Raw genomic sequence first — 27,229 nt, forward strand, 5'->3', positions numbered from 1 at the left:
CAGTGGATGTATCATTTTTGTGCCTCATGCTGTGGCCACAGACATGTGATCTGATGGTGAGTTTGGGGTAGCCCAATGCAAAAATCCTGAGAATCCCTGTGGATCTGTGCTTTGTAACCACGTTTTTGCACCATTGTGGCCCCAGGCAACAGTGGGTGTGTGATTTTTTTTGGTGCAGGCTGTAGCCATGGACATGCTGTGTGATCTGATGGTGAATTTGGGATGACCCAATGCAAAGATCCTGAGGATCCATGTGGATTCATGCTTTGTAACCACGTTTTAAGTGGGGAGGGAAGGAAAAACACAGAAGGGACAAGGAGCACGAGAGGGGTGTGCAGAGAAGCAGTTGGCTAAGAATGCAGGTGAGGGATTTAACGGGAGGGAGGAAAGGAAGGCAAAAGTTTTCCCCCACCCACCCAAGCCAGCCCTCTCTCTCTCTCCCTCTCTCTCTCTCTCTCTCTCTCTCTCTCTCCCCTCCACCTGCATGTTTTCCAGCTGCCTGCGAGTCCCTAAAACACAGTAGCACCGGAGCACGGAGAGGAATTAGAAGGAAGGACGAGATCCTTTCCTTTCCCCTCTGCTTGCCTAGAGGGGAGGGGATTTTCCTGCTCTTTGTTCCGTTTGAGCAAACAGCAACCGAAACAGAAGAGGGTGGGCAGTAAGACCCTGAGGCAAAATGCAGGAAAGCAACAGCTTCCTCTCTCATGGAGCTTCCTCCTCCCTGATGCGCGCGATCAGATTTTTGCCTGATTTTTGCCCCTGCACTCGGGCCAGTCGGCTCCAGGGACCACACATTCGCTCAATAACACGCACAGACATTTCCCCTTACTTTTTAGGAGAAAAAATCTGCGTGTTATAGAGAGAAAAGTACGGTAATTTGATCGTTACTGTCCGAAAGCAGGTCCTGAACCATTGGTAGCGTAGAAATCAGCCTATTGAGTTGTAAGGCCTCTAATAATTGTCTTCTGGCATAAATGCCAAAATCACAAGAAAAGAAAATATGTTCCAAAGTATCAGGTCCTGTTTACTACATTTGCAGAGATGCTCTGATTCTGGGAGAGCTAAATATCTTCCTCTCACTATCTTCGAGGGAAACATATTAAATCTTTACACCTTGTGGAAGAGGCAATTCTGTAGTTGAACACACACTGTGTGAAGGAGTACTCCCTAATGTTCAGTGCTCTCTAATGTTCCAATGTTCAGCTTCATTGGATGGTTCAGGTACAGTGGTACCTCGGGTTAAGAACTTAATTCGTTCTGGGGGTCCGTTCTTAACCTGAAACTGTTCTTAACCTGAGGTATCACTTTATCTAATGGGGCTTCCTGTTGCTGCCGTGCAATTTCTGTTCTTATCCTCAAGCAAAGTTCTTAACCTGAGGTACTATTTCTGGGTTAGCGGATTCTGTAACCTGAAGCATCTGTAACCCGAAGTACCACTGTATTATGAAAGAGGGCAACTTCTTCTCTCAGTAGGTTCCAGCCCATGCTTTAAGATCAGCAGGCAATACTCTGCTGATCTGCATCCCCACTGCAGATGACACAGAGCCTTCACCACTGTAGGATTTTCCCTAACCTTTGAGTGTTCAGAATGGCTTTTTCTGCCAAACAATCCTGCATCACTTTCTAATTACCTGCCCCATAGTTTCACTCCATGCATGTGGTCTCTGTTCCCTTTTGCCTCAATTAAATTTCTTTGTCTCTTTCTCTTCTTGTTCCCATTTGCCTCACTAGTATGAATATAGGTCCTGATTTTCTACACAAAGGCATTTTTCTCTGCCTTCATGTGACTCAATAATAATAATAAGCGAGGAAACACTTTGCCAGCATAGTCTTATTTTTCTGAACATTTCAGCCTCGGGCTGAGTCAAGAAAGATTTTTTTTTTCTTCAGTTGGTGGCCTAATGTCTCCAAAGATGTGCGACTACAAAATTGAAGATGAAGTCATTGTCGCTTTAATTTGATGAATGGTTGTGCTGTTATAAATAACGTGATCCTTAGAGTGGGAGGTGATTAAAAGTGGCCAGGAGTTTACGCTGAATTATGTCATTTGAAGAGCTTAAATCAATGCTTGATTACCCGTAATTAGCTGCTATTGTAGGGAATAATCTCCAATCAGAGTCTTTGGAATGGGCTCTCCAAAGGTGCTGAATAACGATACATTTCAAAATGCTGGAGGAAATTATCAAGAGTTTGGGGCGGTGAAATTAGTCTCTATATGATGTCCATTTGCACATACATCGTTTCACATGAGGCCTGCAATATATTGTTGCAGTCTGGAGTGCTCCCATTCAGGATATTCCCCCCACTGCAGTCAGTCAGCTTTCTGTGCCTACTGAGAGTGCTTAGTTCATGGCACTAGTTGTTGGGGGGAGAGTGTTCCACAATAAGGCCCCCCATCCTAAGTTTCATTGTTCTTCTGGGAACCTTGAGGTTTCCCCAAGCTTGCTGATAGGACTCTTTTATGAACTAATAATAATAATAATAATAATAATAATAATAATTTATTTATACCCTGCCCATCTGGCTGGGTTTCCCCAGCCACTCTGGGCGGCTTCCAACAAAACACTAAAATACAATAACCTATTAAACATTAAAAGCTTCCCTAAACAGGGCTGCCTTCAGATGTCTTCTAAAAGTTTGGTAATTAATTTTCTCTTTGACATCTGGTGGGAGGGTGTTCCACAGGGCGGGTGCCACTACCGAGAAGGCCCTCTGCCTGGTTCTCTGTAACTTGGCTTCTCGCAGTGAGGGAACCGCCAGAAGTCCCTCGGCGCTGGACCTCAGTGTCTGGGCAGAACGATGGAGGTGGAGATGCTCCTTCAGGTATACTGGACCGAGGCTGTTTAGGGCTTTAAAGGTCAGCACCAACACTTTGAATTGTGCTCGGAAACGTACTGGGAGCCAGTATAGGTCTTTCAAAATCGGCATTAAATGGTCTCGGTGGCCGCCCCCAGTCACCAGTCTAGGTGCTTGCTGCACTCTGGATTAGTTGTAGTTTCTGGGTCACCTTCAAAGGTAGCCCCACACAGAGCGCATTGCAGTAGTCCAAGTGAGAGATAACTAGAGCATGCACCACTCTGGCAAGACAGTCTGCAGGCAGGTAGGGTCTCATCCTGCCTACCAGATGGTCAGGTTTGGGCATTCGGAGAACCAGGAGTCATTGGTCCACCATGGAAAGCAGCAACTGATCCCTCACTTGCTCACAGGAAGCAGCAAATCATGAGCTTAAGAACCAGTCCTCAGGGTCCCTTCTAACCCTACAATTCTGTGATTCTATGACTTTACATTTGCTCAGGTTAAAAACCATCAGGTTTCCATGAATGCATTTCTCACCAATCCCAGAAATGCAGATGACTCTTCAGAGGTGTCTACCACCTTCTTCTTTTTAGCTCTTGATCTATTGTTTGATCTACACACAATCATAGTGATCGTGTTTATTTCTGTGCCATATAAAAAATTATCTGCTGATTCCTTTATATCAAACAGCTGTTAGACTGAGGAACAGGAGCAGACCAGGTTGCTTTCTTTAATTATAAGTATTAATATTTGTATTACAGTGGTACCTCGGGTTAAGTACTTAATTCGTTCTGGAGGTCCGTTCTTAACCTGAAACTGTTCTTAACCTGAGGTACCACTTTAGCTAATGGGGCCTCCCGCTGCCAGCGCGTGCTGCTGCGCAATTTCTGTTCTCATCCTGAAGCAAAGTTCTTAAGCTGAGGTACTATTTTTAGGTTAGCGGATCTGTAACTTGAAGCGTATGTAACCCGAGGTACCACTGTACTTATTAAATTTGTTAGTCGTTTTATCTTGCTCAAGGCAATTTACATCATCACCATCAAGGCTATTTTTATAAACTGTATTATTTTAATTATGTAACGTCCACCTTACCAAATTTCTACAATGCCTAATATGAATAATCCCAACTGCTCTTTTTATATCCATTATCTGTGTTACTAACCCATATTATTTTCCCCACCCCTGTAATTCACTGGATTTCCCTTCCCTCTTCTTGACTGTGATTCTTCCAAAAGTCAATAATCCACTGTGACTGTAGTGAATTTATGCAGAAAGCTTCTCTCAGTTGAGCAATACTTCACCTTCCTTCTGTTACAGCTAAGATGCTTTGTCTCTGGTCAGTTGGCAACCACAGTTAGCACAGATTACAGACCTTAGCATGGAGTTTTCCACAAGGTATTTATATCAGTGCATCTTGCTATTAGCCAGAAGGTTGGTGGTTCGAGCCCATCAGGGACGACTGTGGGCAGGATTTCTTCCGGCAGAATTCAAAGTTTGAGAAGAATGTGCCTTCAGGACAGGTTAGTTAATGGTCTCTATATTTCCTTACTCGGCTCATTTGCAGGAGACATAGTCTCTACTTGAGATACAATCTATTTTTCAAATTTTAGCAGTTTACATGTAAGTGTAAATGGTACCTTGTTGTTTTTCAATAGAGCCGTACCTTGGTTTTCGAACAGCTTAGTTCTCAAATGTTTGGCTAAGTGAGTGTTCCAGTTTGCGAACTATTTTTAGAAGCCAAACACCCAATGGGGCTTCCTGCAGCCAGTCAGAAGCTGCGCTTTGGTTTCCGAACATTTTGGAAGTTGAACAGACTTCCAGAACAGATTCCATAGTATCTCTCCCATATTTTACTCCTAGGTACATCTTGGACTAGATTTATTTAATGCCACTTTGCAAACTTTGTTTAATGGGTTGCTTCAGTCATAATAGGGTCAGCTGGACTTTCATAGAAGCTGAGTGTATTGTTATAGATCTGGTGGGGGGGGGGGAGTCCCTCTAAACCCTAGGAATGAATAAATGCCAGGATTTTGATTAATCGGGATCTGGATTAAAAACATAAACTCCAGAGCTGTGCCAGACTGGGAATTCCTGGGCTGGTTTATGCAAACCAACCTGGCCGAGCTACCAAGAGGGCCATTAACAATACAAGGGAACTCCCCTCTGGTCCTTCAGGTGTGAACAGAGATTGTGGATTAGGGAGGTTGCCTGGGTAGCTGCTCTGGAGGAGGGCAAGGAGGTTCTGGGAAGAAGAAGGGAAGAAAAAGCAAAGATCCTCCTTGGAGAGGGAGACAGTAGGTTGCCTGTGCCGCCGCCTCTTGAACTGACCTTGCCGTAAGATCTGGACTCCCTCCATGCAGACTGAAGGTGTAAATAGGTGAATAAACCACATTTCTTAAAGCACAACAGTCTCTGCCCCGTCTTCTATTCTCCAAAGGGACACAGACCCTGTGCAGGTGCCTGGGACCCCATGGGATCTTGTCATGGCCTTGGCCAAGTATACATGAAGGAGCGTCTCCACCCCCATTGTTCTGCCTGGACACTGAGGTCCAGCGCTGAGGGCCTTCTGGCGGTTCCCTCATTGCGAGAAACAAAGCTACAGGGAACCAAGCCTTCTTGGTAGTGGCACCCACTCTGTGGAACACCCTCCCACCAGATGTCAAAGAGATAAACAACTACCTGACATTTAGAAGACATCTGAAGGCAGCCATGTTCAGGGAAGTTTTTAATGTGTGACATTTTAATGTATTCTTAATCTTTGTTGGAAGCTGCCCAGAGTGGCTGGGGAAACTCAGCCAGATGGGCAGAGTACAAATAATAAATTATTATTATTATTATTATTATTATTATTATTATTATTATCATCATCATCATCATCATCATCATCACCACCACTCAGCAGAGAGAGGGGCAGGCACTGGGCTTTTGTAACCGTATCATGGCTGGTTGGTGGTGGATGGAGATGAGAAGAAAGAAAAACCAGCGTCTAGCTCTTGTAAAGGGTTTTTCATCAATGCACAAAAGGAGAGAAAATGTTTTCCTGGAACAGAAACTCAAACAGTTTGATTTCTGTCACCTTTCTCACTCCTTCGGCACAGAGCCATCTGCTCTGCTGCATCTCCCCTCTTCCTCCTCCAGTGATCCATCTGTCTGTTTGCCTTCTTGCCTCCCTCCCCAGCTCCCCCCCCCAACTTGCTGCTTTCCCATTTTATGCTATTATCCTACTTCATTGAAACTGAAACTAAGAATGCGGACCTAAAATGCTTTGCCTAAATATACAGTGATATTTGGCGGGTGCTGTTGATCTCGCTTTGTGTTTGAGGCTAACCCCTTATACGTATTTCAGGCTCTGGTGGGGCTATTGTTCACAACAACAGAAACCCCTGAACTCCGTGTGAGTGGTCTAAATACAAGCCATTAAAGTTCTGTTGGTTTTTTTTAAGAGACGACATAAGAAGATTATTGTTTTTGCTATAAGGGGCTGGTATCATTATGCCCTCTAACATTTCTCTTTTATATAATCTTCACAAAGTCCAAGGTAATTGGAAGTCAAGCCACTGCTCCAGAAAATCATAGAGGCCTTCCAAGTCAGAGTCAAAAATCTTTTGCTAAAACTTTTAAAGTGCTTAATGGGCGCCCATTAAGTATTATTAGACCTCCTGTAATTTAAACAGAGGTGAGAACAGGGCAGGAACGCAACTGAAACTGACTCATCGATATAATGAGCACTGTGTCTCGCTCCACCCCAGTTGTGTTCTGTCTTTGTTCTGTGTCCTTGGCTCAGTAAATGTTAAAAGTAACAGATGACTGAGTAGAGGAGACCAGGTCTTGGGTGCCTTGTCTCACTTTACAGAGGCCATGCTTTTTATTCATTCATTTCATTTCATAAAATTTATATGCCGCTTAACTGTAGAAGAAGAACTCAAAGCGGTTTACAAAATAATAAAACAATAAAATGATCCTTTTTTTAAAAAAAAAATGCAACCATAATTTTAAAAAATACAGAAAGTTCAAGCCGCAACAGAATAGACTAAAACAAATTAAAACTCATACGAACTTTCTAAACATCTATGCTTGGCCATAGCCAATGGTGCTGATGGAATCATAACCGTTGCAAGGAAATATTTTACAAAACCAACTGCTGCAATTACTCTTGAATTCACTGGTTTTTAGCAATTTAAGAGTGAGCCTTTAATGTTTGATGTTTTATTGTGTTTTAATATTCTCTTGGGAGCCACCCAGAGTGGCTGGGGAAACCCAGCCAGATGGCGGGGAATAAATAACTTGTTGTTGTTGTTGAGCCCAGGGGTGGGGAACCTGTGTCCTTTCAGAGGTTGCGGCCATTGGTCAAGGATGATGGGAGTTGAGTCCATCAAGGACAAGGATGGGGGGGGGGTCACAGGTATCCCATCTTCGCACTAGATGATGTTCATTGCCAGTAGGGAAGCCAGCAAAAGATACTGAAGTTGGCAATTTGTTGTTGTTTAGTCGTTTAGTCGTGTCCGACTCTTCGTGACCCCATGGACCAGAGAACGCCAGGCACCTCTGTCCTCCACTGCCTCCCACAGTCAAACTCATGCTGGTAACCTCGAAAACACTATCCAACCATCTCGTCCTCTGTCGCCCCCTTCTCCTTGTGCCCTCCATCTTTCCCAACATCAGGGTCTTTTCCAGGGAGTCTTCTCTTCTCATGAGGTGGCCAAAGTACTGGAGCCTCAGCTTCACAATCTGTCCTTCCAGTGAGCACTCAGGGTTGATTTCCTTCAGTATGGAGAGGTTTGATCTTCTTGCAGTCCATGGGACTCTCAAGAGTCTCCTCCAGCACCACAATTCAAAAGCATCAATTCTTTGGTAATCAGCCTTCTTTGTGGTCCAGCTCTCACTTCCATACATCACTACTGGGAAAACCATAGCTTTAACTATACGAACCTTTGTTGGCAAGGTGATGTCTCTGCTTTTTAAGATGCTCTCTAGGTTTGTCATCGCTTTTAAATTCGTGGCGGCTGTCACCATCTGCAGTGATCATGGAGCCCAAGAAAGTAAAATCTCTCACTACCTCCATTTCTTCCCCTTCTATTTGCCAGGAGGTGATGGGACCAGTGGCCATGATCTTCGTTTTTGTTGTTGTTGTTGTTGAGCCCAGGGGTGGGGAACCTGTGTCCTTTCAGAGGTTGCGGCCATTGGTCAAGGATGATGGGAGTTGAGTCCATCAAGGACAAGCAAAAAAAACAACAAAAAATGAAGTTGGCAAAGGAGCCAGCAAAAGAACCTTGCCCACATTTGCACAAACCTGTCTCAAGCATTGCTCACAAGAACTCGTGAACAGTCTTTGATACCGATCTTCATATATACTTTTGAAATCCCCCTCCCCATTTTCAATCTTCAATCTTAAGCGCACAAATCTGCTCACAAGGTGCCAAGCCGAGAGGGTGCTGCGGGGGGCACCACAACAATGACAAAAAATGGAAAGTTACAGGTAGGCAGCCGTGTTGGTCTGCCATAGTCGAAACAAAATAAAAAAAAAATCCTTCCAGTAGAGACCAACTACTGTATTTTTTGCACCATAACACTCACTTTTTTCCTCCTAGAAAGTAAGGGGAAATGTCTGTGCGTGTTATGGAGGGAATGCCTACGGGTGGCGGGGGGGGGGGGATCTGCTGCAGTCGTGAGCAGAGGATCCATGGTTCCCCTTCCTTCCCTCCTCCGTGGATCGCTTTGAAACAGCAAAGCGGGAGAAGAGCCTCTGAGTGGGGAGGAGAGAGGGACAGAGAGCCTGCTTCTTTAAAGGAGCAAAGCGGGAGAGGAGAGGAGCCGCTTACACGAGTGTAAGCAGCTCCTGTCTGGTTGGTTCCTTTAAAGTAAGCAGGCTCTCTGTCCCTGTCTCCTCCCCACTTAGCTCGCTACATAGCCTGCTTGCTTTAAAGGAGCAAAGTGGGAGAGGAGAGGAGCCTTCTCCCCTTATACCCCTCTCCTGCATTATTAGCAGCATCCTTCTCCACCCACCCCACGCGTGCTCCTTGTCCCTTGAGTGCTTTTTCTTCCCTCCCCACTTAAAACGTGGTTACAAAGCACGGATCCACATGGATCCTCAGAATTTTTGCACTGGGTCACCCCACATTCACCATCAGATCACATAGCATGTCCATGGCTACATCTTGCACCAAAAAAAATCACGCACCCACTGTTGCCTGGGGCCGCAGGGTGCAAAAACGTGGTTACAAAGCATGGATCCACGTGGATCCTCAGGATTTTTGCATTGGGCTACTCCAAACTCACTGTCAGATCACATGTCTGTGGCCACAGCATGAACCACAAAAATCATACACCCACTGTTTCGTTTAGAATATTTTTTTTCTTGTTTTCCTCATCTAAAAACTACGTACGTGTTATGGTCAGGTGCGTGTTATAGAGCGAAAAATACGGTACGTTTGTTATTGGTATGTATCTGAAGAATTGTGCATGCACACGAAAGCTCATACCAATAACAAACTTAGTTGGTTTCCAAGGTGCTACTGGAAGGAATTTTTAAATTTTGTTTAAAAAATGGAAAGTGAGAGGTGTTGGTGGTGGTGCACTAAAATTTCAGGTCACTGCTGAAATTTAAACACAGCAGAGAACAGGGCCTTTAAGAAATATGGTTTATTTTAGACATATTTACACCTAGGTCTACTTTCGAGCTCAGAGCACGACATCTCAAGAAGGCCATGATCCCTCAGAAGTGCAGCACTGGATCCCCAAGGGATCCCGAAAAACTTCTCTGTGCTTCTGCCTCCTTCTGCCAACATGATTCTGACCTGCGTGGCCTCTGCCTGGTGATACGGCTCCACCTTTCTCTTTCCCCAGCGCTGTGTGGGCACAATGTGTCCCCCCCCCACCCTGTTTCCTCTGTCATGGAAGCTGGACTCCTAAACCTTTCTCTGCCCAAAGTAACCATGGCAACTCTGTTTCACAGATTCAGGAATCCTGCTTTGATGTACTGATGACTGACTATTGTCCATTCTCTACACATTGATGGCTTTTCTCCCCAGGCTGTTTCCCAGTTCGGTCTGCTAACATTTACTAATTTTAGGAAATCATAGAGAGGACCTGGCAACCAGGGATGCTGCCTATCACATTTACTTTATTTTAATGCAGATTCTCTTCACGCTTGATGTGACTGTCAGGCCTCATGCATTCGCAAAAGCAGAGGAGAAAGAATTGCCGTATTTTTTGCTGTATAAGACTCACTTTTTCCCTCCTAAAAAGTAAGGGGAAATGTGTGTGCGTCTTATGGAGCGCATGCAGGCTGTGCAGCTATCCCAGAAGCCAGAACAGCAAGAGGGATTGCTGCTTTCACTGTTGTTCTGGCTTCTAAGATTCAGAATATTTTTTTTCTTGTTTTCCTCCTCCCAAAACTAGGTGCGTCTTGTGGTCCGGTGAGTCTTATAGAGCGAAAAATACAGTAAATACACTTTGCTTTTACAGAAGCAGATTTTGACGCCTCCTACCCCACTAAGAAAACATGGGCATAGCCAAGGAGGGCAGGGAGGCGCCTCCCCCATCAATAAAAAAATCAATAAAAATACATAGCTTACTGAGGTTCTGCTCCCCTAAAGAAAATCCTGGCTATGCCCATGTAAGAAAACCTTTCCTTTTTCAGTGCATCATGGTAAACCAATATGTTACAATAACTTTAAATCTGCTTACAAATATAGTATTTCTGCTCCAAATATAGGATTTCCTTAAAACAATACTGTTGTTTTAGTCGTTTAGTCATGTCCAACTCTTCGTGACCCCATGGATTAGAGCACGGCAGGCCCTTCTGTCTTCCACTGCCTCCCGCAGTTTTGTCAAACTCATGCTGGTAGCTTCCAGAACACGGTCCAACCATCTCGTCCTCTGTCGTCCCCTTCTCCTTGTGCCCTCCATCTTTCCCAACATCAGGGTCTTTTCCAGGGAGTCTTCTCTTCTCATGGGGTGGCCAAAGTATTGGAGCCTCAGCCTCACATAGAATCATATAGTTGGAAGAGACCACAAGGGCCATCGAGTCCAACCCCCTGCCAAGCAGGAAACGATCTGTCCTTCCAGTGAGCACTCAGGGCTGATTTCATTCAGAATGGAGAGGTTTGATCTTCTTGCAGTCCATGGGACTCTCAAGAGTCTCCTCCAGCACCAGAATTCAAAAGCATCAATTCTTTGGCGATCAGCCTTCTTTATGGTCCAGCTCTCACTTCCATACATCCCTACTGGGAAAACCATAGCTTTAACTATACGGACCTTTGTCGGCAAGGTGATGTCTCTGCTTTTTAAGATGCTACTTTTGTGTAAAGTAAAAAACCTGGAGAAAAATTACAATCCATTTTCTTCTATTTTTTATTTGCAAAACAAAACACATTTTCATGAATCTGTATGATTTGGGCAGAGGAGAAGTAGACTCCTTTGCACTCTTGGCAAGGAGCTGTATTCTCCAACCCCCTCACCATCTCTTGTGCCCTTGCCAATGGGAATATACCAGCCCCTCCAAAGCCAGGAGAGATCATGAATTTAAAGACTATCTGCAGAAACACTGTAAAATTAATGAATGTTAAAATGATGTTGGATTGAAAATAAGTGGCATTAGCAACAAAGTTAATAAGAATATGCAAAAATGAATTGATGGAAATATAGAGTTATAATATGTTAAGATATAGAGTTAAGATGAATGAAAGAGGGTAAGGATTTGCTGATTTGATTATGTAAATGGGATACAAAAAGGGGAGGTGAGAGGAGGTCAAGGAAACAAGCAAATGAGTTAAAAGTTATAAAAACGGATTTGTTTTTAATTTTTTCTTACTTTCTTTCTGTCTTTTGTATGTTGTATTTTTATTTTTTCATGTATTTTTGTACTTATGTTTTTGTAAAACTTTAATAAATATTTCTTAAAAAAAAAAAAAAAACAAAGCCAGGAGAGATCATGAACCAGAAACTCAAAAAGTTTGATTTCCATCACCTTTGGCGCCCTGCCAGTGACTTCCTCCACAGCCATAGTGGTGTGGTGTGCTGTTATCAGGTCTGCTTCCCCTCCCCCCCTCCTCCTCCTCCATTGAGCCATCTGCCTGCCTGCCTTTTTTATATGAATATTTATTGAATTATATGACAAATAATGAAAGAACTCTCATTCATCACGTTATATACAATTATTCTCCCTCCTCTCCTCTGAACTTCCCACAACTCCCCTCTGCTGAGTTATTTAGTTTTATTTATTATATCCTGCTTTTCCTACAAAATAAAACCCCTTATCATTTCTCTGAAATATCTGTTACTCAAATGAAATTGTGAATGTTTATTCAAATCCTGCCAGTGAATCCAGTCCATTCTGTTGTTTCTGCAAATAAACTGTAAATGGTTCCCAGACTCTTTTGAAGTCCTTTTTGTCCTTCCCTTTTAGTTTCTCTGTTAGCTTAGCCAATTCTGCATAGTTCCTCAGTTTTTCATGCCATTGTTCCTTTGATGGTTTTTCTTCCTTCTTCTAGTATTGTGCAATCAAGATTCTTTCCACTGTTGTAGCATACATAAATAATGTCCATTTTTCTTTTGGTAACTCTGGATTTGAGATACTTAACAAAAAGGCTTCAGAACGTTTAACAAAATTCATGAAATTACATGGAAATGGTGTACAGATGGTCTATCACACCAGTGAAAATGGCAAAGATGTTTAGGAAAGAAAATAACAGATGTTAGAGATGTAAGGAAAAGGAAGGAACATTTTATCATATGTGGTGGGAATGCAAATGCATTAAAAATATTGGGAAACGATATACAATGAATTGAAAAAAATGTTTAAAATGTCTGCCTTCCTTCCTAAGCTGCTCCCTCTGCTGGCTGCTTCCCCTTTTGCCTCCTCTTGCAACTTTTGCCCACTCTCTCCATCTTTCTTCCCAGTGAGCCTCACTGAGCACTTGGTTCACACTTCTAAAGGTGCCACCAGCCATCTGGGGGGTGCCATAGGGTTGCTGTGATGGCCCATGCCAGTGACTAGATTTCTCCACGGAGGTATTACTGAGACATTTGCAGTTTGACAGTCCCGCACCGAGGGCCTTCTGCCAATTCCCTCACTACGAGAAGCCAAGTTACAGGGAACCAGGCAGAGGGCCTTCTCGGTTGTGGCACCCACCCTGTGGAACACCCTCCATCAGATGTCAAGGAAATAAACAACTATTGGACTTTTAGAAGATGGCCCTGTTTAGGGAAGCTTTTAATATTTGATGGATCATTGTATTTTAGTATTCCGCTGGAAGCCGCCCAGAGTGGCTGGGGAAACCCAGCCAGATGGGCAGGGTATAAATAATAAATTATTATTATATATTATTATGACAGATCACTCTGCTTCCTAGGTGAAAAATGGCAAAAACATGTTGTTTTAAGCATGGGACTGAGTGAGGGAGAAATTTCTGGAACAACAGTGGGATATCAGCTCTGCCCAAGGCATGATGGATAACAGCAACACTGGGAAAAGATTGACATAACAATTTACAGGGCAGGAAGAAACACCTCAGACAGAATAAATGTCACACATAGGAAGAACAAGGATAGAGCTGGAGATCCTCACCTGTAGTTTCATAAATTATTTAATGTGTCAATACGGATAGAAGTTATAAATATTGCAGCTGTTGTATAAGGGATTATTATTACGACTGGAATGTAATTGAGATCAATAAGATTTTGGAATGCAGAAATAAATCATCAAATCAATTCCAGCACCTTATCTAAATTATATAATTTGGTATTTGAATGATTGCTATTAGTAATTGTATTATAAATTGGTATTGTCATAATGAGGCTACTATTGGATGATAATTGAAAATCAATGAAATTATTATTAAAAAGGGGAGGTGCCCAGAGTGGAGAGGCACCAATTTTGTGCCATCCTGGGCCTGGGCACCCCTAAGTACACCCCTGGATTTGGGGGGTACTGTTTTTGAAACACGCACCACTGAAAAACAGCATAAAAGTCGTCATAAACAATAAAACCCATCATAAAGTACACAACCAAATTGAACAATGCCCATGTAAACCATAAAAAGATCTAAAAATAAAGATACGTAAAAATTAATTTCAAGAGTTGAGTGTGAATTTAATGCTATTTATTCAGCTCGTAGTAGCAATGAATGAAACTTTCCCCAAAACGTCTAGCTATATGCAGTGGTAACTCGGGATGCGAACGGGATCCATTCCAGAGCCCTGTTCCCATCCTGAATGGAACGTAAGACACGATGGTGCATCTGCGCGTGCGCGGGTCGCGTTTTGCCGCTTCTGCGCATGCGCATGACATCATTTTTAGCATCTGTGCATGCACGAGCGTTGAAACCCGGAAGTAACGCGCTCCATTACTTCCGGGTTGCCACGGAGCGCAACCCGAAAGGGCTTAACCTGAAGCACATTCAACCTGAGGTATGACTGTATACATTATTTACACAATGGGCCCCACGTGATTGGCTAATTCTGGGCTGCTCCTGCAGGCCAATCAGGTCGCTGATTCACTTCTACCTGGAGCTGGATTTGGTGGCTCCTGCGGACCAATCAGACTGCTGCATTCCGGATCCTATTGTTCTAGGATTCAGCTCAGTACATAACCATCTGTCCGGGAAAAACCCCAAACTCTTTATTGCTTTCTCCAGTTTCCTGTTTCCATTTCTGTAGCTCTGTAGGATTTTTAAATTTTTGAGATCAGATTGTACTTTAGCTCAATTGCCCAGAAAGGAAGAATAAGCCTCCACTTCAAAAATGCACATCCCATGGCGAAGGACTGGCTTGAGGTATGATACTGCTGCGCTTGCTCCTTTTGTACAATAATGGGTCTGTATTCTTTACTGATCCTATTAAATTTGAACAGGGTGGTTATCTATGCTGTGGCATATAATTAGTCCTCCAGCAGTGCTTAATTTCAGGATCCTTTATGTAGCAGATGTGCATCTTCACGCTGCTGGAATTCAATGGGTCACTTCAGATCTCTGTTGAAAGTATAATGATGTTGCCATGGGGTGATAACACTCTGTAGGAGACAGAAGCTTCCTTCTGACACTCTTTCCTCCACCATACTTCTCGCTTGCTACTTTTCGCTTTTCATCTGCAGGGTTTTCTTCACCATATTTACGGAAAACAGATCCTCTCCCTTTCTCTCTCACTATGTATGAGAGAAGAATATAAGGCAGCTGGAGATCTTATTGTCACTTTTCTGAAAGTTTGAACCAAGTTCTGCCACTCATAGTGACACTTTCTATCCATGTTTATTCAGATCAATGGAATTTACTGTGTGCATAGGATTTCAGCGTAAAATTTTGGCAGTTGTGCATCGGACTGGAGTGGAGATGTGGAAACTGTTTTCCTTGAGATGTTGTTGGACTCTGACTCCCATCATCCCCAGTCAGCACAGTGAACGGTCAGGGATGATGGGCGCTTTATTCTGAGAACATCTGGAGGGCATCACATTCGCAAACCCGGCCTTATTTGAATCTCACTGTTGTCATTCAGTTCTCAGTGCATCAAACATGGCATCAACATAGGCCTGTAGCTTAGGAATGTTCCAGCTGCCAGATTTAATTAGAAAATAAATATTGAAAGTTGCTAGAGAGAAATAACTCTTTTTGCTTTTCCAAAGTCTGACTTGGGAAGGGGTAAACAAAAGGGGAAGCTAGAAGAGGAAAAGGAAGCAGAGATGTTGTTTGACCTAGCAGGGATAAATACTTTCACCTCAAGTGTGAAAGTCAGTTTTTATCTTGTCAATAACTTGAAAATAATTGAAATGGTAAGATTTTGATAAATTCCTAGGAACGTGAACCCCCCCAAGTATTAGAGTGATGCAAAGCGTGGTTTTATATCTATGTTCCTTGTAACAAAAAGTTGTGTTGTAAGGCCTGTGTTCCAGAATATAGCCTTGGATTTATCACGGTTAATTTTAAAACCTGAAATCAAGCCCGGGGGGGGGGGGCTATTTCTTTCTTGAGTCCATGCAGAGTAAATTCTGGGTCAGGTATCATTATAGAAATGTCATCAGTGAACTTAATAATAATGATAATAAATAAATAAATAAATAAATAAATAAATAAATAAATAAATAAATAAATATTATTTTTTCCCCTGCCCTCCCTGGCCAGAGCTGGGCTCAGGGCGGCTAACACCAATAAAATTTCAGTAAAAACATAATAAGAAAAAAGGGGAAAAATTAAAATACAGGTTAAAATGCAATTTAAAAATGCAGCCTCATTTTAAAAGTCAAACCCATAAGGGGAAGGAAACATAAGGGTCAGACTGAGTCCAAACCAAAGGCCAGGCAGAACAGCTCTGTCTTGCAGGCCCTGCGGAAAGATGTCAAGTTTTGCAGGGCCCTAGTCTCTTGTGACAGAGCGTTCCACCAAGTTGGGGCCAGTACTGAAAAGGCCCTGGCCCTAATTGAGACCAATGTAACCACCTTGCGATTGGGGCCTCCAAAATGTTGTCATTTGTGGACCTTAAGGTCCTCCGCGGGACATACCAGGAGAGGTGGTCCCGTAGGTATGTGGGTCCTAGGCCACATAGAGCTTTAAAGGTCAAAACCAGCACCTTAAACCTGACCCTGCACTCTACAGACAGTGCTTAACAGGTGCTGCTAGATATCAAGTTCATAGCCAATGGCAAGTGAATTGTCTCTGAGAATATTAGCCAATGGGTCTAATGACAAAATGAGTAAAAATGGGGCAAGGGGCAACATTGTTTCACTACTCTGTGAAGCACCGAAAGATGTGAATCAACATTATTGGCTTGTACTTAATCAACTTGATCGGCACACAGAGTTTTGAGAACACTTCCTCCAATTTGTCATGTATCTGTAATTTCCGCCTCAGGCATCGCAGGAAAGGCCATTCCAAGTGGCCCAGGTCAGTTTGTGTGTGAGAGAGATATTTCATATGAGACCCGGTTTACATCTGTATCTATCCAATTTGATTTCGTAACCGTGACTACAGTGTATGTCTGACGAGTAGCCACTGAATGGGTGAACAGTCTGCTGAAAAATACTGTGCTTAAGGTGGTGTGAGTAAAATGGAAAGTTCGTTTTCCGTGTTATCATTGTAATGTCCCACTCATACCTGTAAGTCGTCACTTGATGTTGCAGTCATCATGTGCTAAGTGTGAATATCTAGCAGAACTGGCACACTGATGACATGAGAAGGAGCTCCTGAATTTCACTGGTAAAAGATTTTTGAATAGAGAATCTGAAGTTAAATACAGTGGTACCTCAGGTTAAGTACTTAATTCGTTCCGGAGGTCCATACTTAACCTGAAACTGTTCTTAACCCCATTAACTTTAGCTAATGGGGCCTCCTGCTGCCGCCGCGCCGCCGAAGCACGATTTCTGTTCTCATCCTGAAGCAAAGTTCTTAACCTGAAGCACTATTTCTGGGTTAGCGGAGTCTGTAACCTGAAGCATATGTAACCTGAAGCGTATGTAGGTACCACTGTATATGATGATGGTGGAATTGAGTACAAAAGTCATTTGCTGCATTTGTGTAACTGAAGCCATTCGAAAACAAAATAAAATACATTACGAACTTAAAATAATTACTGAGACCAGACATTCTGTCAGATAAGAGTTTTCTCCTCTGATTATTTAACTTATCATCCCTACAAACATTTCTCCTTAAAATTGCGTGGCATCATTACAAAGCCAAATCAGAATGAGAGCAAGTAGATGTCATGATATCTGAAAGCAAATCAGAGCAAAGGACCACAAGCAGATGGCAACAAAGGCTCAAAAACAGCCCCCCCCCCCCGCTTTGAGCCAAAATGTGTGACAGATAATTTTTGGTTCAGCCTTAGTTTATTTCTTACTTCCTTTATTTACAACCTTTTCCAGAGAATGCTTACTTTATCCTTTCTGTAATTTGTACTGCAGCAAAACTTAGCAAGTGTTTTTCCCCCTTCTCCACTTGAGAATTTTGGTGTGGTTAAATGTCACCAAAATGAATTTTTCCATCTATTTTGGGGGGAAGCAACAATGAAACCTACCCACCTTTTAAAAACAATCTGCTAAAGATAGTTTCCTCAGCTTTTATGGACCATCTCTGCAGATATGCATCGGTTATACATTACCGGTATTTGGAAAGACTGTTCAAACTGATGAAAAATGCCCCATTGGCTTGAATACATGGTTATGCTGGTGCCTAAACCACAGCCAGTTTATTTAAGAGAGTTTTTGACATTTGCAAAAACTAGGGACACACTTATGACTGTAGAGATAAAGCATAGCCACATAACTGCTCTGGTTCCCTTGCTTTTACTGCCTTTGCCACTCCTTTAATTAGAGTTTTGAATAAATCAATAGCTCCACCTGCTGACAGCTGAAAGAAATTTCGTTTCCCAACCCATCCACTGTTCTACTGCTACCAATCAACCTAGCAGAGATGACCCAAGACTGTTCTGCTTTGGGGTGCAATTGGTGATCCTGGGGACTGCATATTTGAGTGATCTCCCATGCGATGTCTGTGTGAGACTGGACCGCTTTCTCAAATATACGGCGCTTAAATGCAGCATTTGAACATTATGATCAGAACATGGCATTGATTGACCTCAACCAGCTTTTCTTTGATCATGCTGTCCAGCGTCACATTACCAAGCTCATTTCTGTAAAATAATTTTTGCTCCTTTGCTGTACATTATTATGAAGCATCAAATCTGATTTTGAGATGATAATGGAGATGATAGTCACTTGTACAATCCTCTTATCATACTGCTGTCGCCCTTGCACATTTTCTACCATGAGCCTTACTTCTCACCTGATGTTTGTGTGTATACACACACACACACACACACACACACACACACACACACACACACACGTGTATATGTATATATATAAGGTCTGTATAGTTAAAGCTATACAGTTTTCCCAGTAGTGATGTATGGAAGTGAGAGCTGGACCATAAAGAAGGCTGATTGCTGAAGAATGGATGATTTTGAATTATGGTGCTGGAGGAGACATGGACTGCAACTAGATCAAACCTATCCATTCTGAAGGAAATCAGCCCTGAGTGCTCACTGGAAGGACAGATCCTGAAGCCGAGGCTCCTATACCTCATGAGAAGAGAAGATTCCTTGGGAAAGACCCTGATGTTGGGAAAGATGAAGGGCACAAGGAGAAGGGGACGACAGAGGACAAGATGGTTGGATAGTGTTCTCGAAGCTACCAGCATGAGTTTGACCAAACTGCAGGAGGCAGTGGAGGGGAGTGCCTGGCGTGCTCTGGTCCATGGGGTCATGAAGAGTCGGACATGACTAAACAACAACAATATATATTAGCAGGTGTTCTGAAAACCTGGAGCCGTTATCAGGAAAAATGAAATGCAGCAATGTGGAGAAAATCAGGAAGTGAAATGAGCATTCTCTTGCTCAAGCAGAGTAGTGAAGCACACATTATCACAAAAAAAAAAAAAAAAATTGTAAGCAAGAAGACATTTATTAAGGACAGCAGCACTTTAGAAAGCAAAACAACCCTAATGTGTCTGCTTAGCAAACTCATTCTCTGAATATGAATCCAGATAACTGCCATCTATAACACCAGTGGGGGGAGGAGAGATAAGGAGGACCCAGAACAGTCAGAGAATTTCACTCCCTCCCCCATGATAAAAATACTCCCTCTCCATTTTTGCCATTCTCAAAGGGGCAGCGAACTGAGTGACAAATCCAGAGGAATACTAAACTGAAGAGTCAGAAAATATAAAGGTCTCTTATACTGCTAGTGCCTGTCTGAGTGTTTGAGAGAGGGGGCAAGAGAGAGCCTGGTTTTTGTGGGCCTTTAAAAAGTTATTCTTGAGAACGAGGGTTTTCAAACGCTGGTCCACAGACCAGCAAGAATTCATGAGCTTCAATCAGGTGGTCCACAGCGTGACTGTGGAACTGGGCTTGAAGTAGTGTGTGACAGCACATATATTAAAGGTAAAGGTAAAGGGACCCCTGACCATTGGGTCCAGTCGTGGCCGACTCTGGGGTTGCGGCGCTCATCTTGCTTTATTGGCTGAGGGAGCCGGCATACAGCTTCCGGGTCATGTGGCCAGCATGACTAAGCCGCTTCTGGCGAACCAGAGCAGCGCACGGAAACACCGTTTACCTTCCCACCAGAGTGGTACCTATTTATCTACCTGCACTTTGACGTGCTTTTGAAATGCTAGGTTGGCAGGAGCAGGGACCGAGCAACTGGAGCTCACCCCGTCACGGAGATTCAAACTGCTGACCTTCTGATTGGCAAGCCCTAGGCTCTGTGGTTTAACCCACAGTGCCACCTGCGTCCCATTCATTGTATTAAGTATTCATATAAATTTTTATTTGCCTTTTTATTGTTTCTTTTAATTCTATGTATTGCAATTAAGAGTAGCAGGTTAGAAATAACAGCAAAAAAGTGGAATAATAACTCATACAGCATCTAGCACAGCACATCCCAGTGCTCCTGTGTTCCATCATGCTCTGTGAGCATGCTCAGTCCCCATTAGGCTGTTTTGGAGTTGCTGTTTTTAAAAATCAGTTTTATTGGTTTTTCAGTGATGTGCACCTTGTATACTGTCCCCAAAGAGAAATTAAATATATCGGGAGATAAGAAAACAACAAACAAAATACTCCTCCCTATGCTGGAAGCCAGGCAAGGGGTCACATTCATGCTCCTAAGGTTTTTATTTATTTACCTATATTTTTATTCAGTGCCTATAAGAAAATTATCTGGGCATCATACAGAAAAACAGTTATCATACAATATAAGCCATGAAAAATTCAATTTCAGCAAAGACAAATCAATAACACCAAGTGCAGAGAGGTCTGGAAACTTATTTTAAAAAACCCAAAACCAGAGCCTCAAAATCCATAAAAAATATCAAAAGAGCTCTACAAATTATGGGAGAATAAAAGTAATACAGACTAGATGCCAGGTAAGCCTTGGGGTGTTATCAGCCAGAGGGGTCTTCTTCTGTAGCCACCAGCTGGATCCCCCTATGACCTTGAGAAGGAATAAGTGATCCTTCAATTAACCTGGCTCCAAGCCATTAAAGACTTCAAAGGTTAAAATTGTGGGATATATCCATATAGCCAACAAGCTTAACTCTAATTAATGCATGGAGGGGTTAAGACCATAGAGTAAGTTGTCCTGCTAGGCTTAGGTAGGTCACACCCCCTAACCATGGGAGGAAGGGTTACCAAACTCTCTGTTCTCTCTTCTTCCACCATGTGAACTTTAGCAATAAGGAGGTCTAAGCTGGATTTTCCAAGCTTAGACCACACAGCTTAAGCAAGCCATCTTTGTATTTCTATACAAATAATTTAGAAACATTTATTACTTTTGGGAACCTAAGTTATGCTGCCTGTCTTTTCTTGTTGCTGTATAGAAAAGCACATGAATCTGACCTTTGAAGAGTTTGTAAGTAAACCATTGTTAGCATACCAAATATATGGTCTTTTTCTATGCTAGGGGAAATGGGAATCTTTGGAAGAGGCTTAGAAGGGGATATTTTAAAAGTCCAACAACCCAGATTTCCATGCTTTACTTTGCTGTCTGTTTGGGGATTTTAAATCTCTGCTGGTGCTCTCTCACCAAAGAGTACTTGCCCCAAACCTGGATGTTGACATCCAGGATTTCTCCTTTTATTTGGGCTTTGTGTGCTGCTCCTGGAGGAGCCGATGCAGGTGGTGCTTGGCTGCATCTGTCTCCATGGTGCTGGCGCAGAGGTGGTGCCCAGTCAAGGCTCCAGTGCGCCCATTCCTCTTCCTCATTCTCCTTTGTGGCTGCTGGTGGAAGGGATGTGATCATTGGCTGGGGAGGCAGCAGCTGGGGGTGCTTGCCTCACACACTGCCAACGCCAGAGCATTGTGCGCATGGAGCGCATGGAGAGATCTTTCCACATTGCAAGAGCGATAAGGAGGCACTGTCGAGGGCACGGGTGCCTGGCTAGGTCACCTCCCGATCGGCGGAGTCACCTCTTACCGCCCCTGTTTCAGGCCTGAAGAATCTCTCCCTCCCCTCCCACTGGTTTCAAAGAGCCAGGAGAAAATAAGAAAGCTTTTAAGTACAGTGGTACCTCTGGATGCGAACGGGATCCGTTCCAGAGCCCTGTTCGCATCCTGAAGCAAACGCAACCCGCGTCTGCGCAGGTTGTGATTCGCTGCTTCTGCGCATGCGCGTGACATCATTTTGAGCATCTGCGCATGCACGAACGGCGAAACCCGGAAGTAACGGAAGGCGTTACTTCCGGGTCGCCGTGGAGCGCAACCTGAAAACGCTTAACCTGAAGCAACTTCAACCCGAGGTATGACTGTTTTATTTATTCAGTCACTGTGGTAACAGACAAAGAATTTTAGTCTTTCCCTCACGATGAAGCGGCTCATTCTGGCTCCTCTCTTCCCCTTCCTGAACAGCACTGGTCTCCACGGAAGCCTCCCATTGCCAAACGCCTCTGCATACATTGCTCTTGTACCCTCAACGGCTGTCGCACCCATGGAGACGGAGGAGCTTCTACAATGTCTGTTGAAGTGTTCGCTGACTGCTCTCCCCCCCTTAATTCTCCCAATTCAGCGTAGCTTGGCTGCTCACCTGCCCCTCCCTTGTTATCTTTCTCATTGTTTGGCCTCAATTCAAAACTGTCTCTCTCCCCTCTTGTCAGCCCACCATCCCTCTGCCTCTTCATTCCAGTCTCTGACATTTGGTGGCTTCATGCCTGCCAAACTGGGCACACACGCACCACTAGGAGCGACTTCTCCTAGATGAGGAATTTAAAGAGCTACAAGGGGACGTTTCATTGCACCCTCCCCATTGGTTAGGACAAAGGGAGGAGAACAGAGCTGTGAGCAGTGAGAATTTTTTTTGGGGGGGAAGAGGGCAAATTTTGGCCTCGCTTAGGGAGCCATATTGTCTAAGTCTGCCCTGGCTTCTGGATGACAGCTCTGGTCGCCCCTGGCCATTGGCCAGGCCAGCTGGGGTTGATGGGTGATGGAGTCCAACAACATTTGGAGGGCTGCGGATTTCTCACCCCTCCATTACAGGAATCTTAATCAGAACACTGATGACAATAGTCAGGCTATCAAAGTCCCCTGCTTCTTTTTCCCTTTCATTAGGAATTGGGGGGGGGGGGCAGCAGCAAATACATGCAACTGCAACACTTTCACATAGCTGGCTAGACCTGGATAGTATTGGTACTAAGGTAAAAAAAAGGTAAAGGACCCCTGGACAGTTAAGTCCAGTCAAAGGCGACTATGGGGTTGCGGCGCTCATCTCGCTTTCAGGCCTAGGGAGCTGGCCTTTGTCCACAGACAGCTTTTTGGGTCATGTGGCCAGCATGACTAAACCACTTCTGGCGCAACCGGACACCATGTTGTAAACCAGAGCAAACAGAAATGCTGTTTGCCTTCCCGCCGCAGCGGTACCTACTTATCTACTCGCACTGGTGTGTTTTTGAACTGCTAGGTTGGCAGGAGCTGGGACAGAGCAACGGGAGCTCACCCCGTGGCAGGGATTTGAACTGCTAACCTTATGATCAGCAAGCCCAAGCGGTTCAGTGGTTTAGACCACAGCGCCACCCACGTCCCTTTCAGTAGTGGTAAAAGGAGCACCTCAACAACAAAGCCATGGTAAGAAGTAACATTTTGTGAAGACAATCAGAAGTCTCATAGCTACTATCATAAAAACACACCAGGTATCTTTTATTATTTTAATAATAACTTATTATTTATACCCCGCCCATATGGCTGGGTTTCCTCAGCTAGATGGGCAGCTCCCAATCGAACATTAAAAACACAATACAGCATTAAACATTAAAAACTTCCCTAAACAGGGCTGCCTTCAGATGTCTTTTAAAAGTAAGATTGTTGCTTATTTCCTTGACATCTGATGGGAGGGCGTTCCACAGGGCGGGCACCACTACCAAGAAGGCCCTCTGCCTGGTTCCTATTTTGACAGAATAGCTGCAGAATCCCTTTGGATCTAGACAGTAAGTGCACTTTTATATCTGTCACTATCTGAGTGTGAATTACTGTATTTTGGGCTCTATAAGACTCACTTTTTCCCATCTAAAAAGTAAGGGGAAATGTGTGTGTGTCTTATGGAGCGAATGCAGGCTGCGCAGCTATCACAGAAGCCAGAACAGCAAGAGGGATTGCTGCTTTCACTCTTGCTGCTCTGGCTTCTGAGATTCAGAATATTTTTTTCCTTGTTTTCCTCCTCCAAAAGCTAGGTGTGTCTTGTGGTCTGGTGCGTCTGATAGAGCAAAAAATACGGTAGATGTCCCATTTCCTGAATTGCTGCTTCCCAAAAAGCTTCCACCAGAGGGCAGGACACCACATGGTCATGTAAGTCCCTCTATGTCCACAGTCCTTCCAAGAATGGGGAAAGTCTCTCTTCAATATCTGAGCCATCCAAGCAGGTGTATAACAACTTTATGGAGTTTTCTTCAGGTGAAAGTGGTGTTCCATTGTCATGTACTTGTTCAGTTTTTCAATCTCTTGGTCCCCCACACCCCTGTTTCCATTGATACCTGAAACCTGAATTTCCCTCAGTGGTTAGTTCAAGGAAAATATTAGTTTCTCTCTGTCCCGATAAGGTTTCAGTTTGTTTATCAGCTGAATCTTATCAAGGGCACTCTGAGTCATTTGTGCTTTCAGGGACAATGTTGCATCATTGAGCAACTCCAAACTGTGACTCTCATCCTTTATGGGTAGTGTAAACTCTTCCAGAACAGACAGAATAGTTCTCAGCTGGCGTCTACAACCTAAGCATACTTCAGCATCTCATTGACGTTGCAAGCCCAGAGCCCTTACAATCATGAGACAGAGAGAGAGAGAGAGAGAGAGAGAGAGAGAGAGAGAGAGAGATTACTACTTGCATTGTCTCTGTTCCCTTTGTGACATCATATGGCCTCACAGGGCAAGAAATGTCATCGTGCTTCGTCCCGTCTTTGGTCTCAGCTTTGATGTGTTAAGAGTTGGGTGAAGATGAAAGACGAAAGTACCACAAAAATAATATTCGGGTATAAACTCAAAGACAGATATTGTTACTTATATAAAACTTGACATGGGTGAAATTTGTAAAAATGATTTTGAGTCATAAAAGCATAGTATATGACAAGAGAGCAAAAAGAAACACAATGGCAAGTCACAATTATAGAGATGAAAAAATATACACCATCTTTTTTGGGGGTGGGGGTGGTTAAGGCCAGCAACACAGCTGAGAATCAATGAATGAGTAAACTTTAAAAACAGCCAAATAGTTTGAAACAAAAACCTCACTGTCCCTTCCCTTCGCTTGGTTTCTCCTCATTCTTCCAAGAAGCTATAGGTGAGTGGTTTTCAAATTCCTTTGCAGAAACTGAATTTAGAGGTGGGAATTGCGTGTGTGATTTAAAAGGGACAGGAGGGTTGGGAACACAAATTGCTTGGCAAGTATTGCAGAAAGAGGAGAGTAAAGGCACTGCAAGGCAAACGAATTACAATACCCCCTGGAGTCCTGCAAATGGATACTTTAGAGTGGTTGGGCAAAGACTCACAATAGCAGAACTGTGAATAGCGAAATCCATTGGGCAAGGAGTTCTTGCAACACAGTCCGAAGACTCAAAGTCAGTGACGCCATTTTCACAAACCAGGAGAGCGGGCCAAGCTGATTTGCATTTCACAGACTGTGGACTGAAACAAATTGAGTTTGCGCAAGGGCACAGTGAGAGGGGAAATGAACAAGACTGCAAGCCCCATCACTAGTCATAGCTGAGCTCCATAGAAAGCAGTGGGATAGAGCTTAGTCCTAACTAAACCATCTCGGTGACTTTCAACTAGACTACAAGTGTGAGAATGTGCATATTTACTCAGAAATCCCATTATGTTCATAGGTTTTTGCTCCCCATTAAGGATGTAAGAAGTCACCATTTTCTGATCCACCTGTATTTGTTGCATGAAACACTGTTTTCATTCAGTCTTTTGTCCCAAACCATGCTATTTCTTTCACTGCCCGCTGTGTCAAAATTCTGCAACTTACATAATTAATTCTGTAAATCATGTTGACATTACGTTATTCCAGCCCATTTTTCTTTTCTTTCCCATTTTTCTTTTCTTTTCTTTCCCATTTTTCTTTTCTTTTCTTTCCCATTTTTCTTTTCTTTTCTTTCCCATTTTTCTTTTTTCTTTCCCATTTTTCTTTTCTTTTCTTTCCCATTTTTCTTTTCTTTTCTTTCCCATTTTTCTTTTCTTTTCAGTGCAAAGGAGACATGATATAAATGCTGGGTAGTGGCAAGGAAATGTAATCATTTGCTGATTTAAAACAACAACAACAACAACAACATATGTCAATCATATTCTCTGGATTGTTTTCCGTTCTGGATATGAGGTGAATAACCAAACACCATCAATTTCTGCTTCTGTTTCTCTGCCATACCTACTCCCTGGGAATTGCACATAGTTGTGACCTTTTCCTGGATCATGTGTGTCCATTTCATCAGGAGAGCAGCTAGGATTCTGTTTCAATTATTCTTAAATGTCATTTTTGAAGTCCATTAGTGAAGTATCACTGCCTAACAAAATCATATTACGGCAACCACTCCAAATGAAAACTCTCCCTAAATCCAAAAATTATCTTATTGCAGATGCATTAGATGGTGTAAATTATATCATGAACTGATGAAACATTCCACTTCATCCCTAGAAAAGAAAAAAGAAAAACCTCCATAGCTTCTTCCCACTCTGTTAACTGCCAATGGATTGCACCGTTATACGAATCTGGAAATGAATATCGTCACACTTTGTAAGCTCATGATCTTTGCAATGAATTATAAGTCATTTTGGGTTGCCTTGGGCAAGATAAAGAAACTAACAGATTTAATAAGTAAAAAGTAAAAAAAAAAGTAATTGCTATGTTCTGCTTATTAAATGGTGTTGGCCAGAAAATGCAATATAATGTTGTAATATAAAGTTATAATGTTTATAACTCTATCATAGAAATCATAGAGTTGGAAGGAACGATCAGCAGGAATCTTTCACCCAACATGGGGCTCAAACCTACAATCTGAGATTAAGAGTCTCATGCTCTCCTATAAGTGCCACACTTTGCTTGGAGCCCTTGCTGGCTGTTTCTTTCTGGTGGGTCTTAAGTCCTTCGTCCACAATGAAAAGCCATATTACATGCTCTTTTGTCTCAGACAATACTTTGATAATTACACAACCTTAGTCTCCATCCTTTATCCCTCTCCTTCCAAACACAATAGTCCTCGCTGGCAGTGGCACACTTAAAATCTAATAAACACAATGCAAATGAAAAATGGAATAAGGAAGGGGAAGGGAATAGGGAGCCAAGTAAACCCAAGTACCAATTTTTAAACAAAAATCACATAATTTAAAAAAATACATCCTTTATCTTATAGGCACCAGCTGGAATAGTTGCTGATGGCACAGTTCTGAGATAGGATAGCTGGAACAGCAGCTGTTCCTC

Source organism: Podarcis gaigeae (assembly GCF_964106915.1).
Source record: "Podarcis gaigeae genome assembly, chromosome: 12".
Classification (NCBI taxonomy): domain Eukaryota; kingdom Metazoa; phylum Chordata; class Lepidosauria; order Squamata; family Lacertidae; genus Podarcis; species Podarcis gaigeae.